This window comes from Pristiophorus japonicus, unplaced genomic scaffold (assembly GCF_044704955.1).
Source record: "Pristiophorus japonicus isolate sPriJap1 unplaced genomic scaffold, sPriJap1.hap1 HAP1_SCAFFOLD_81, whole genome shotgun sequence".
Classification (NCBI taxonomy): Eukaryota; Metazoa; Chordata; class Chondrichthyes; family Pristiophoridae; genus Pristiophorus; species Pristiophorus japonicus.
The window spans coordinates 292481-306541 of NW_027254729.1; the positions used below are offsets into that span (position 1 = coordinate 292481).

A 14061-nucleotide genomic window follows, 5' to 3' on the forward strand; every position below is an offset into this window, starting at 1 on the left:
TGCACTCTTGCTGCCCCAACCATCAGCAGCGCATCATTCGTTGCAGTGATACAGCATACACTTCTGTGCCTTCCGTTTTAAAGTCAGCAGGAAATGAGGAGATCTCGCTCAACAAGTGCTGATTGACACCATAAATGTTGCCAATCATGGCTAACTTTAGCCTTCCGTGTACATTTTTGCGGCACATCACTCTAGCTTACCATCTGTCAATGCATTGCCAGTGTGGAAATATTCAGCATTTTAAACTTAGCTCCGTGTGCAAGACTGGAATCAGTGAATGCCTGGGCCATGGCCACTGATAATTTATCCCGAGCATTCATTTGGCCTGGGCCCCTCCTATATTGCACATTGGCTATGTTTAGCGTTCACAGGCAATTTACAAGCCCTGAATTTCCCAGCATTGAATTCATGGAGTGATTGATCTAACCGACATTCAACATCAGTATTGTTTAATCTCTCCTTTATTCGCGACACTTATCTCTCTTCAGCATAGCACTGCTATGGACTGAACCAGTTAGAATTTCACCTTGCCTCGGGGTCAGTGCGGGTAAGTGGGACTTCGGCCGGTCTCCCTTTCACAGCCCATCAGTGTCGAGAAAAGAACGGGGTATGTTACTGACATTTTATGTTCTCAAACAGTTATAAACTCTCCAGTATATTTCACTGTGTCTTCAAGACGGTGAGATCGAGCCTGTTGTGCAAGCTTTGTTTCTTTATGAACACTTCAGCAGAACATTAAATCAACATGTGGAACTAGAATTGCTGATTGACACTGTAAGTTTGCCAACATTTAACTGCAGTGTGAGAACAATCACCAATATAATTAGGCTTCCATTACGTTCTTGCACGACATCACCCTAAGAAACCTAGTTGATCACAGCACAGATATCAGTTAATTCATTGCCAGTGCGAAAAAATACACATTTTGAACTTAGCAACGTGTACAAGACCACTGCCTGCATCGTGGGCAGTGATAACGGAACATGAGCATTAAGATTTTCGGTATCATTATACTTTACATTAACACAACCTGAGCTCTGAGATGTGTTTGGGACCCATTGCCCCGAAATGAGGACTGAGTGGGTGTGGCAATTCATTCCGGGGTCAGGTTTTCTTTCAAAAAGGTGTGAGAAAACTTTGCTTCGTTCACTGTCACGCCGAAATAGTTGAGTGGGGAAGGCGTTTGACTTAAGATTCAGATGGTTCCTGGTTCAATCCCGTGTTTCAGCAATTTCTGGTTATTTCGCGTTCCCTTCATTCTAAGGGTAATGGCTGATTTTATATCGGGACAGTGGGCTGTTCAGCGGTTGCGTGATAATAATTTTCAACGTGAATTGTTTTTAGATTTAGCGCTCTTTTTCTGTTACGTTCTATTTACACTCTGCGCAGTGTTGTAGATAAACAGTGAACAATGTTTAAGCGATGTGATGTGTTCAATGTTTATGCAGGAAATCTGTCTCCCAGTGTGAGTTGGAAACACAATCCCCGCAGACTGAGCTTTCACGCAACTTAAACACAATTTGTGGCCGGTTAGCTCAGTTGGTTAGAGCGTGGTGCTAATAACGCCAAGGTCGCGGGTTCGATCCCCGTACGGGCCATTCCAGTGTTTTTCATAATTTTTATTCGGTTTTTGGTCACGTTGAAAATCTTTATAATGAAACAAATCCACACAGAATCCCAAAGGTTGGGAATTATTTGAGAATAACAGTCATTTGCCGACGGGGTTGAGAGGCACATCTTTCTGTTTATTTGTGTTTCTTGGTTTGCTGATAAACGATGAACCGGAGGCCTGTTCCTATAAATGCTCCAAAGTAGAAACAGACAGACAGAACGGTTCTGTCGCCTGGAGATGGGCAAAAGACTGCAGTTCAGCACAAAAACACCAAATGAAATGTTCACCCGGCACCGAGTGTGAAAAATCCCGAGAAAAGGACAGAATGAAATAGATTTCAGTGGATGCCGACCCGCACGTGATGCTGTGGATGCGCGGACATATCTGTAGTGCTCTCCACAAAAAATGCCATTTTCTCCGAACAGTTTTTCCTGGCGCGAATATGGTGAGAATTTGGAAGGAGCAAGCAGGACAGACTGTGTTGGTCTGTATGTTGGCAAGCAAATGTGCAGCAGCTTCCCTGGTGGTCTAGTGGTTAGGATTCGGCGCTTTCACCGCTGCGGCCCGGGTTCGATTCCCGGTCAGGGTACAATGTATTTTCGGCCGTTTGAACTGCAAGGCTGTTCCTGAACAAATAAACAGCTCATTGCACTCTTGCTGCCCCAACCATCAGCAGCGCATCATTCGTTGCAGTGATACAGCATACACTTCTGTGCCTTCCGTTTTAAAGTCAGCAGGAAATGAGGAGATCTCGCTCAACAAGTGCTGATTGACACCATAAATGTTGCCAATCATGGCTAACTTTAGCCTTCCGTGTACATTTTTGCGGCACATCACTCTAGCTTACCATCTGTCAATGCATTGCCAGTGTGGAAATATTCAGCATTTTAAACTTAGCTCCGTGTGCAAGACTGGAATCAGTGAATGCCTGGGCCATGGCCACTGATAATTTATCCCGAGCATTCATTTGGCCTGGGCCCCTCCTATATTGCACATTGGCTATGTTTAGCGTTCACAGGCAATTTACAAGCCCTGAATTTCCCAGCATTGAATTCATGGAGTGATTGATCTAACCGACATTCAACATCAGTATTGTTTAATCTCTCCTTTATTCGCGACACTTATCTCTCTTCAGCATAGCACTGCTATGGACTGAACCAGTTAGAATTTCACCTTGCCTCGGGGTCAGTGCGGGTAAGTGGGACTTCGGCCGGTCTCCCTTTCACAGCCCATCAGTGTCGAGAAAAGAACGGGGTATGTTACTGACATTTTATGTTCTCAAACAGTTATAAACTCTCCAGTATATTTCACTGTGTCTTCAAGACGGTGAGATCGAGCCTGTTGTGCAAGCTTTGTTTCTTTATGAACACTTCAGCAGAACATTAAATCAACATGTGGAACTAGAATTGCTGATTGACACTGTAAGTTTGCCAACATTTAACTGCAGTGTGAGAACAATCACCAATATAATTAGGCTTCCATTACGTTCTTGCACGACATCACCCTAAGAAACCTAGTTGATCACAGCACAGATATCAGTTAATTCATTGCCAGTGCGAAAAAATACACATTTTGAACTTAGCAACGTGTACAAGACCACTGCCTGCATCGTGGGCAGTGATAACGGAACATGAGCATTAAGATTTTCGGTATCATTATACTTTACATTAACACAACCTGAGCTCTGAGATGTGTTTGGGACCCATTGCCCCGAAATGAGGACTGAGTGGGTGTGGCAATTCATTCCGGGGTCAGGTTTTCTTTCAAAAAGGTGTGAGAAAACTTTGCTTCGTTCACTGTCACGCCGAAATAGTTGAGTGGGGAAGGCGTTTGACTTAAGATTCAGATGGTTCCTGGTTCAATCCCGTGTTTCAGCAATTTCTGGTTATTTCGCGTTCCCTTCATTCTAAGGGTAATGGCTGATTTTATATCGGGACAGTGGGCTGTTCAGCGGTTGCGTGATAATAATTTTCAACGTGAATTGTTTTTAGATTTAGCGCTCTTTTTCTGTTACGTTCTATTTACACTCTGCGCAGTGTTGTAGATAAACAGTGAACAATGTTTAAGCGATGTGATGTGTTCAATGTTTATGCAGGAAATCTGTCTCCCAGTGTGAGTTGGAAACACAATCCCCGCAGACTGAGCTTTCACGCAACTTAAACACAATTTGTGGCCGGTTAGCTCAGTTGGTTAGAGCGTGGTGCTAATAACGCCAAGGTCGCGGGTTCGATCCCCGTACGGGCCATTCCAGTGTTTTTCATAATTTTTATTCGGTTTTTGGTCACGTTGAAAATCTTTATAATGAAACAAATCCACACAGAATCCCAAAGGTTGGGAATTATTTGAGAATAACAGTCATTTGCCGACGGGGTTGAGAGGCACATCTTTCTGTTTATTTGTGTTTCTTGGTTTGCTGATAAACGATGAACCGGAGGCCTGTTCCTATAAATGCTCCAAAGTAGAAACAGACAGACAGAACGGTTCTGTCGCCTGGAGATGGGCAAAAGACTGCCGTTCAGCACAAAAACACCAAATGAAATGTTCACCCGGCACCGAGTGTGAAAAATCCCGAGAAAAGGACAGAATGAAATAGATTTCAGTGGATGCCGACCCGCACGTGATGCTGTGGATGCGCGGACATATCTGTAGTGCTCTCCACAAAAAATGCCATTTTCTCCGAACAGTTTTTCCTGGCGCGAATATGATGAGAATTTGGAAGGAGCAAGCAGGACAGACTGTGTTGGTCTGTATGTTGGCAAGCAAATGTGCAGCAGCTTCCCTGGTGGTCTAGTGGTTAGGATTCGGCGCTTTCACCGCTGCGGCCCGGGTTCGATTCCCGGTCAGGGTACAATGTATTTTCGGCCGTTTGAACTGCAAGGCTGTTCCTGAACAAATAAACAGCTCATTGCACTCTTGCTGCCCCAACCATCAGCAGCGCATCATTCGTTGCAGTGATACAGCATACACTTCTGTGCCTTCCGTTTTAAAGTCAGCAGGAAATGAGGAGATCTCGCTCAACAAGTGCTGATTGACACCATAAATGTTGCCAATCATGGCTAACTTTAGCCTTCCGTGTACATTTTTGCGGCACATCACTCTAGCTTACCATCTGTCAATGCATTGCCAGTGTGGAAATATTCAGCATTTTAAACTTAGCTCCGTGTGCAAGACTGGAATCAGTGAATGCCTGGGCCATGGCCACTGATAATTTATCCCGAGCATTCATTTGGCCTGGGCCCCTCCTATATTGCACATTGGCTATGTTTAGCGTTCACAGGCAATTTACAAGCCCTGAATTTCCCAGCATTGAATTCATGGAGTGATTGATCTAACCGACATTCAACATCAGTATTGTTTAATCTCTCCTTTATTCGCGACACTTATCTCTCTTCAGCATAGCACTGCTATGGACTGAACCAGTTAGAATTTCACCTTGCCTCGGGGTCAGTGCGGGTAAGTGGGACTTCGGCCGGTCTCCCTTTCACAGCCCATCAGTGTCGAGAAAAGAACGGGGTATGTTACTGACATTTTATGTTCTCAAACAGTTATAAACTCTCCAGTATATTTCACTGTGTCTTCAAGACGGTGAGATCGAGCCTGTTGTGCAAGCTTTGTTTCTTTATGAACACTTCAGCAGAACATTAAATCAACATGTGGAACTAGAATTGCTGATTGACACTGTAAGTTTGCCAACATTTAACTGCAGTGTGAGAACAATCACCAATATAATTAGGCTTCCATTACGTTCTTGCACGACATCACCCTAAGAAACCTAGTTGATCACAGCACAGATATCAGTTAATTCATTGCCAGTGCGAAAAAATACACATTTTGAACTTAGCAACGTGTACAAGACCACTGCCTGCATCGTGGGCAGTGATAACGGAACATGAGCATTAAGATTTTCGGTATCATTATACTTTACATTAACACAACCTGAGCTCTGAGATGTGTTTGGGACCCATTGCCCCGAAATGAGGACTGAGTGGGTGTGGCAATTCATTCCGGGGTCAGGTTTTCTTTCAAAAAGGTGTGAGAAAACTTTGCTTCGTTCACTGTCACGCCGAAATAGTTGAGTGGGGAAGGCGTTTGACTTAAGATTCAGATGGTTCCTGGTTCAATCCCGTGTTTCAGCAATTTCTGGTTATTTCGCGTTCCCTTCATTCTAAGGGTAATGGCTGATTTTATATCGGGACAGTGGGCTGTTCAGCGGTTGCGTGATAATAATTTTCAACGTGAATTGTTTTTAGATTTAGCGCTCTTTTTCTGTTACGTTCTATTTACACTCTGCGCAGTGTTGTAGATAAACAGTGAACAATGTTTAAGCGATGTGATGTGTTCAATGTTTATGCAGGAAATCTGTCTCCCAGTGTGAGTTGGAAACACAATCCCCGCAGACTGAGCTTTCACGCAACTTAAACACAATTTGTGGCCGGTTAGCTCAGTTGGTTAGAGCGTGGTGCTAATAACGCCAAGGTCGCGGGTTCGATCCCCGTACGGGCCATTCCAGTGTTTTTCATAATTTTTATTCGGTTTTTGGTCACGTTGAAAATCTTTATAATGAAACAAATCCACACAGAATCCCAAAGGTTGGGAATTATTTGAGAATAACAGTCATTTGCCGACGGGGTTGAGAGGCACATCTTTCTGTTTATTTGTGTTTCTTGGTTTGCTGATAAACGATGAACCGGAGGCCTGTTCCTATAAATGCTCCAAAGTAGAAACAGACAGACAGAACGGTTCTGTCGCCTGGAGATGGGCAAAAGACTGCAGTTCAGCACAAAAACACCAAATGAAATGTTCACCCGGCACCGAGTGTGAAAAATCCCGAGAAAAGGACAGAATGAAATAGATTTCAGTGGATGCCGACCCGCACGTGATGCTGTGGATGCGCGGACATATCTGTAGTGCTCTCCACAAAAAATGCCATTTTCTCCGAACAGTTTTTCCTGGCGCGAATATGGTGAGAATTTGGAAGGAGCAAGCAGGACAGACTGTGTTGGTCTGTATGTTGGCAAGCAAATGTGCAGCAGCTTCCCTGGTGGTCTAGTGGTTAGGATTCGGCGCTTTCACCGCTGCGGCCCGGGTTCGATTCCCGGTCAGGGTACAATGTATTTTCGGCCGTTTGAACTGCAAGGCTGTTCCTGAACAAATAAACAGCTCATTGCACTCTTGCTGCCCCAACCATCAGCAGCGCATCATTCGTTGCAGTGATACAGCATACACTTCTGTGCCTTCCGTTTTAAAGTCAGCAGGAAATGAGGAGATCTCGCTCAACAAGTGCTGATTGACACCATAAATGTTGCCAATCATGGCTAACTTTAGCCTTCCGTGTACATTTTTGCGGCACATCACTCTAGCTTACCATCTGTCAATGCATTGCCAGTGTGGAAATATTCAGCATTTTAAACTTAGCTCCGTGTGCAAGACTGGAATCAGTGAATGCCTGGGCCATGGCCACTGATAATTTATCCCGAGCATTCATTTGGCCTGGGCCCCTCCTATATTGCACATTGGCTATGTTTAGCGTTCACAGGCAATTTACAAGCCCTGAATTTCCCAGCATTGAATTCATGGAGTGATTGATCTAACCGACATTCAACATCAGTATTGTTTAATCTCTCCTTTATTCGCGACACTTATCTCTCTTCAGCATAGCACTGCTATGGACTGAACCAGTTAGAATTTCACCTTGCCTCGGGGTCAGTGCGGGTAAGTGGGACTTCGGCCGGTCTCCCTTTCACAGCCCATCAGTGTCGAGAAAAGAACGGGGTATGTTACTGACATTTTATGTTCTCAAACAGTTATAAACTCTCCAGTATATTTCACTGTGTCTTCAAGACGGTGAGATCGAGCCTGTTGTGCAAGCTTTGTTTCTTTATGAACACTTCAGCAGAACATTAAATCAACATGTGGAACTAGAATTGCTGATTGACACTGTAAGTTTGCCAACATTTAACTGCAGTGTGAGAACAATCACCAATATAATTAGGCTTCCATTACGTTCTTGCACGACATCACCCTAAGAAACCTAGTTGATCACAGCACAGATATCAGTTAATTCATTGCCAGTGCGAAAAAATACACATTTTGAACTTAGCAACGTGTACAAGACCACTGCCTGCATCGTGGGCAGTGATAACGGAACATGAGCATTAAGATTTTCGGTATCATTATACTTTACATTAACACAACCTGAGCTCTGAGATGTGTTTGGGACCCATTGCCCCGAAATGAGGACTGAGTGGGTGTGGCAATTCATTCCGGGGTCAGGTTTTCTTTCAAAAAGGTGTGAGAAAACTTTGCTTCGTTCACTGTCACGCCGAAATAGTTGAGTGGGGAAGGCGTTTGACTTAAGATTCAGATGGTTCCTGGTTCAATCCCGTGTTTCAGCAATTTCTGGTTATTTCGCGTTCCCTTCATTCTAAGGGTAATGGCTGATTTTATATCGGGACAGTGGGCTGTTCAGCGGTTGCGTGATAATAATTTTCAACGTGAATTGTTTTTAGATTTAGCGCTCTTTTTCTGTTACGTTCTATTTACACTCTGCGCAGTGTTGTAGATAAACAGTGAACAATGTTTAAGCGATGTGATGTGTTCAATGTTTATGCAGGAAATCTGTCTCCCAGTGTGAGTTGGAAACACAATCCCCGCAGACTGAGCTTTCACGCAACTTAAACACAATTTGTGGCCGGTTAGCTCAGTTGGTTAGAGCGTGGTGCTAATAACGCCAAGGTCGCGGGTTCGATCCCCGTACGGGCCATTCCAGTGTTTTTCATAATTTTTATTCGGTTTTTGGTCACGTTGAAAATCTTTATAATGAAACAAATCCACACAGAATCCCAAAGGTTGGGAATTATTTGAGAATAACAGTCATTTGCCGACGGGGTTGAGAGGCACATCTTTCTGTTTATTTGTGTTTCTTGGTTTGCTGATAAACGATGAACCGGAGGCCTGTTCCTATAAATGCTCCAAAGTAGAAACAGACAGACAGAACGGTTCTGTCGCCTGGAGATGGGCAAAAGACTGCCGTTCAGCACAAAAACACCAAATGAAATGTTCACCCGGCACCGAGTGTGAAAAATCCCGAGAAAAGGACAGAATGAAATAGATTTCAGTGGATGCCGACCCGCACGTGATGCTGTGGATGCGCGGACATATCTGTAGTGCTCTCCACAAAAAATGCCATTTTCTCCGAACAGTTTTTCCTGGCGCGAATATGATGAGAATTTGGAAGGAGCAAGCAGGACAGACTGTGTTGGTCTGTATGTTGGCAAGCAAATGTGCAGCAGCTTCCCTGGTGGTCTAGTGGTTAGGATTCGGCGCTTTCACCGCTGCGGCCCGGGTTCGATTCCCGGTCAGGGTACAATGTATTTTCGGCCGTTTGAACTGCAAGGCTGTTCCTGAACAAATAAACAGCTCATTGCACTCTTGCTGCCCCAACCATCAGCAGCGCATCATTCGTTGCAGTGATACAGCATACACTTCTGTGCCTTCCGTTTTAAAGTCAGCAGGAAATGAGGAGATCTCGCTCAACAAGTGCTGATTGACACCATAAATGTTGCCAATCATGGCTAACTTTAGCCTTCCGTGTACATTTTTGCGGCACATCACTCTAGCTTACCATCTGTCAATGCATTGCCAGTGTGGAAATATTCAGCATTTTAAACTTAGCTCCGTGTGCAAGACTGGAATCAGTGAATGCCTGGGCCATGGCCACTGATAATTTATCCCGAGCATTCATTTGGCCTGGGCCCCTCCTATATTGCACATTGGCTATGTTTAGCGTTCACAGGCAATTTACAAGCCCTGAATTTCCCAGCATTGAATTCATGGAGTGATTGATCTAACCGACATTCAACATCAGTATTGTTTAATCTCTCCTTTATTCGCGACACTTATCTCTCTTCAGCATAGCACTGCTATGGACTGAACCAGTTAGAATTTCACCTTGCCTCGGGGTCAGTGCGGGTAAGTGGGACTTCGGCCGGTCTCCCTTTCACAGCCCATCAGTGTCGAGAAAAGAACGGGGTATGTTACTGACATTTTATGTTCTCAAACAGTTATAAACTCTCCAGTATATTTCACTGTGTCTTCAAGACGGTGAGATCGAGCCTGTTGTGCAAGCTTTGTTTCTTTATGAACACTTCAGCAGAACATTAAATCAACATGTGGAACTAGAATTGCTGATTGACACTGTAAGTTTGCCAACATTTAACTGCAGTGTGAGAACAATCACCAATATAATTAGGCTTCCATTACGTTCTTGCACGACATCACCCTAAGAAACCTAGTTGATCACAGCACAGATATCAGTTAATTCATTGCCAGTGCGAAAAAATACACATTTTGAACTTAGCAACGTGTACAAGACCACTGCCTGCATCGTGGGCAGTGATAACGGAACATGAGCATTAAGATTTTCGGTATCATTATACTTTACATTAACACAACCTGAGCTCTGAGATGTGTTTGGGACCCATTGCCCCGAAATGAGGACTGAGTGGGTGTGGCAATTCATTCCGGGGTCAGGTTTTCTTTCAAAAAGGTGTGAGAAAACTTTGCTTCGTTCACTGTCACGCCGAAATAGTTGAGTGGGGAAGGCGTTTGACTTAAGATTCAGATGGTTCCTGGTTCAATCCCGTGTTTCAGCAATTTCTGGTTATTTCGCGTTCCCTTCATTCTAAGGGTAATGGCTGATTTTATATCGGGACAGTGGGCTGTTCAGCGGTTGCGTGATAATAATTTTCAACGTGAATTGTTTTTAGATTTAGCGCTCTTTTTCTGTTACGTTCTATTTACACTCTGCGCAGTGTTGTAGATAAACAGTGAACAATGTTTAAGCGATGTGATGTGTTCAATGTTTATGCAGGAAATCTGTCTCCCAGTGTGAGTTGGAAACACAATTCCCGCAGACTGAGCTTTCACGCAACTTAAACACAATTTGTGGCCGGTTAGCTCAGTTGGTTAGAGCGTGGTGCTAATAACGCCAAGGTCGCGGGTTCGATCCCCGTACGGGCCATTCCAGTGTTTTTCATAATTTTTATTCGGTTTTTGGTCACGTTGAAAATCAAATCTTTATAATGAAACAAATCCACACAGAATCCCAATGGTTGGGAATTATTTGGAATAACAGTCATTTGCCGACGGGGTTGAGAGGCACATCTTTCTGTTTATTTGTGTTTCTTGGTTTGCTGATAAACGATGAACCGGAGGGCTGTTCCTGTAAATGCTCCAAAGTAGAAACAGACAGACAGAACGGTTCTGTCGCCTGGAGATGGGCAAAAGACTGCAGTTCAGGACAAAAACACCAAATGAAATGTTCACCCGGCACCGTGTGTGAAAAATCCCGAGAAAAGGACAGAATGAAATAGATTTCAGTGGATGCCGACCCGCACGTGATGCTGTGGATGCGCGGACATATCTGTAGTGCTCTCTACAAAAAATGCCATTTGCTCCGAACAGTTTTTCCTGGCGCGAATATGGTGAGAATTTGGAAGGAGCAAGCAGGACAGACTGTGTTTGTCTGCTTGTTGGCAAGCAAATGTGCAGCAGCTTCCCTGGTGGTCTAGTGGTTAGGATTCGGCGCTTTCACCGCTGCGGCCCGGGTTCGATTCCCGGTCAGGGTACAATGTATATTCGGCCGTTTGAACTGCAAGGCTGTTCCTGAACAAATTTGCAGCTCATTGCACTCTTGCTGCCCCAACCATCAGCAGCGCATCATTCGTTGCAGTGATACAGCATACACTTCTGTGCCTTCCGTTTTAAAGTCAGCAGGAAATGAGGAGATCTCGCTCAACAAGTGCTGATTGACACCGTAAATGTTGCCAATCATGGCCAACTTTAGCCTTCCGTGTACATTTTTGCGGCACATCACTCTAGCTTACCATCTGTCAATGCATTGCCAGTGTGGAAATATTCAGCATTTTAAACTTAGCTCCGTGTGCAAGACTGGAATCAGTGAATGCCTGGGACATGGCCACTGATAAGTTATCCCGAGCATTCATTTGGCCTGGGCCCCTCCTATATTGCACATTGGCTATGTTTAGCGTTCACAGGCAATTTACAAGCCCTGAATTTCCCAGCAGTGAATTCATGGAGTGATTGATCTAACCGACATTCAACATCAGTATTGTTAAATCTCTCCTTTATTCGCGACACTTATCTCTCTTCAGCATAGCACTGCTATGGACTGAACCTGTTAGAATTTCACCTTGCCTCGGGGTCAGTGCGGCTAAGTGGGACTTCGGCCGGTCTCCCTTTCACAGCCCATCAGTGTCGAGAAAAGAACGGGGTATGTTACTGACATTTTTTGTTCTCAAACAGTTATAAACTCTCCAGTATATTTCACTGTTTCTTCAAGACGGTGAGATCGAGCCCGTTGTGCAAGCTTTGTTTCTTTATGAACACTTCAGCAGAACATTAAATCAACATGTGGATCTTGAATTGCTGATTGACACTGTAAGTTTGCCAACATTTAACTGCAGTGTGAGAACAATCACCAATATAAGTAGGCTTCCATTACGTTCTTGCACGACATCACCCTAAGAAACCTAGTTGATCACAGCACAGATATCAGTTAATTCATTGCCAGTGCGAAAAAATACACATTTTGAACTTAGCAACGTGTACAAGACCACTGCCTGCATCGTGGGCAGTGATAACGGAACATGAGCATTAAGATTTTCGGTATCATTATACTTTACATTAACACAACCTGAGCTCTGAGATGTGTTTGGGACCCATTGCCCCGAAATGAGGACTGAGTGGGTGGGGCAATTCATTCCGGGGTCAGGTTTTCTTTCAAAAAGGTGTGAGAAAACTTTGCTTCGTTCACTGTCACGCCGAAATAGTTGAGTTGGGAAGGCGTTTGACTTAAGATCCAGATGGTTCCTGGTTCAATCCCGTGTTTCAGCAATTTCTGGTTATTTCGCGTTCCCTTCATTCTAAGGGTAATGGCTGATTTTATATCGGGACAGTGGGCTGTTCAGCGGTTGCGTGATAATAATTTTCAACGTGAATTGTTTTTAGATTTAGCGCTCTTTTTCTGTTACGTTCTATTTACACTCTGCGCAGTGTTGTAGATGAACAGTGAACAATGTTTAAGCGATGTGATGTGTTCAAGGTTTATGCAGGAAATCTGTCTCCCAGTGTGAGTTGGAAACACAATCCCCGCAGACTGAGCTTTCACGCAACGTTAGCACAATTTGTGGCCGGTTAGCTCAGTTGGTTAGAGCGTGGTGCTAATAACGCCAAGGTCGCGGGTTCGATCCCCGTACGGGCCATTCCAGTGTTTTTCATAAATTTTATTCGGTTTTTGGTCACGTTCAAAATCTTTATAATGAAACAAATCCACACAGAATCCCAAGGGTTGGGAATTATTTGGAATAACAGTCATTTGCCGACGGGGTTGAGAGGCACATCTTTCTGTTTATTTGTGTTTCTTGGTTTGCTGATAAACGATGAACCGGAGGCCTGTTCCTGTAAATGCTCCAAAGTAGAAACAGACAGACAGAACGGTTCTGTCGCCTGGAGATGGGCAAAAGACTGCAGTTCAGGACAAAAACACCAAATGAAATGTTCACCCGGCACCGAGTGTGAAAAATCCCGAGAAAAGGACAGAATGAAATAGATTTCAGTGGATGCCGACCCGCACGTGATGCTGTGGATGCGCGGACATATCTGTAGTGCTCTCCACAAAAAATGCCATTTGCTCCGAACAGTTTTTCCTGGCGCGAATATGGTGAGAATTTGGAAGGAGCAAGCAGGACAGACTGTGTTTGTCTGCTTGTTGGCAAGCAAATGTGCAGCAGCTTCCCTGGTGGTCTAGTGGTTAGGATTCGGCGCTTTCACCGCTGCGGCCCGGGTTCGATTCCCGGTCAGGGTACAATGTATTTTCGGCCGTTTGAACTGCAAGGCTGTTCCTGAACAAATTTACAGCTCATTGCACTCTTGCTGCCCCAACCATCAGCAGCGCATCATTCGTTGCAGTGATACAGCATACACTTCTGTGCCTTCCGTTTTAAAGTCAGCAGGAAATGAGGAGATCTCGCTCAACAAGTGCTGATTGACACCGTAAATGTTGCCAATCATGGCTAACTTTAGCCTTCCGTGTACATTTTTGCGGCACATCACTCTAGCTTACCATCTGTCAATGCATTGCCAGTGTGGAAATATTCAGCATTTTAAACTTAGCTCCGTGTGCAAGACTGGAATCAGTGAATGCCTGGGACATGGCCACTGATAAGTTATCCCGAGCATTCATTTGGCCTGGGCCCCTCCTATATTGCACATTGGCTATGTTTAGCGTTCACAAGCAATTTACAAGCCCTGAATTTCCAGCAGTGAATTCATGGAGTGATTGATCTAACCGACATTCAACATCAGTATTGTTAAATCTCTCCTTTATTCGCGACACTTATCTCTCTTCAGCATAGCACTGCTATGGA

The 14061-nt window shown here is 44.4% G+C and overlaps 12 non-coding genes across 12 annotated transcripts; all 12 read left to right on the plus strand.

The window, feature by feature from the left end:
* Positions 1-1524: 1524 nt before the first annotated feature.
* On the plus strand, positions 1525-1598 carry trnai-aau (transfer RNA isoleucine (anticodon AAU)). Its single transcript has one exon. It is a non-coding gene; the product is annotated as a tRNA-Ile (tRNA).
* Positions 1599-2129: 531 nt separating this feature from the next.
* trnae-uuc (transfer RNA glutamic acid (anticodon UUC)) lies at positions 2130-2201 on the plus strand. Its single transcript has one exon. It is a non-coding gene; the product is annotated as a tRNA-Glu (tRNA).
* A 1582-nt stretch (positions 2202-3783) lies between these two features.
* trnai-aau (transfer RNA isoleucine (anticodon AAU)) lies at positions 3784-3857 on the plus strand. Its single transcript has one exon. It is a non-coding gene; the product is annotated as a tRNA-Ile (tRNA).
* A 531-nt stretch (positions 3858-4388) lies between these two features.
* Positions 4389-4460, plus strand: trnae-uuc (transfer RNA glutamic acid (anticodon UUC)). The gene has a single exon. It is a non-coding gene; the product is annotated as a tRNA-Glu (tRNA).
* Positions 4461-6042: 1582 nt separating this feature from the next.
* On the plus strand, positions 6043-6116 carry trnai-aau (transfer RNA isoleucine (anticodon AAU)). Its single transcript has one exon. It is a non-coding gene; the product is annotated as a tRNA-Ile (tRNA).
* Positions 6117-6647: 531 nt separating this feature from the next.
* On the plus strand, positions 6648-6719 carry trnae-uuc (transfer RNA glutamic acid (anticodon UUC)). The gene has a single exon. It is a non-coding gene; the product is annotated as a tRNA-Glu (tRNA).
* Positions 6720-8301: 1582 nt separating this feature from the next.
* On the plus strand, positions 8302-8375 carry trnai-aau (transfer RNA isoleucine (anticodon AAU)). The gene has a single exon. It is a non-coding gene; the product is annotated as a tRNA-Ile (tRNA).
* A 531-nt stretch (positions 8376-8906) lies between these two features.
* On the plus strand, positions 8907-8978 carry trnae-uuc (transfer RNA glutamic acid (anticodon UUC)). Its single transcript has one exon. It is a non-coding gene; the product is annotated as a tRNA-Glu (tRNA).
* Positions 8979-10560: 1582 nt separating this feature from the next.
* On the plus strand, positions 10561-10634 carry trnai-aau (transfer RNA isoleucine (anticodon AAU)). Its single transcript has one exon. It is a non-coding gene; the product is annotated as a tRNA-Ile (tRNA).
* A 535-nt stretch (positions 10635-11169) lies between these two features.
* On the plus strand, positions 11170-11241 carry trnae-uuc (transfer RNA glutamic acid (anticodon UUC)). Its single transcript has one exon. It is a non-coding gene; the product is annotated as a tRNA-Glu (tRNA).
* A 1582-nt stretch (positions 11242-12823) lies between these two features.
* trnai-aau (transfer RNA isoleucine (anticodon AAU)) lies at positions 12824-12897 on the plus strand. Its single transcript has one exon. It is a non-coding gene; the product is annotated as a tRNA-Ile (tRNA).
* Positions 12898-13427: 530 nt separating this feature from the next.
* Positions 13428-13499, plus strand: trnae-uuc (transfer RNA glutamic acid (anticodon UUC)). The gene has a single exon. It is a non-coding gene; the product is annotated as a tRNA-Glu (tRNA).
* The last annotated feature ends 562 nt before the right edge of the window (positions 13500-14061 follow it).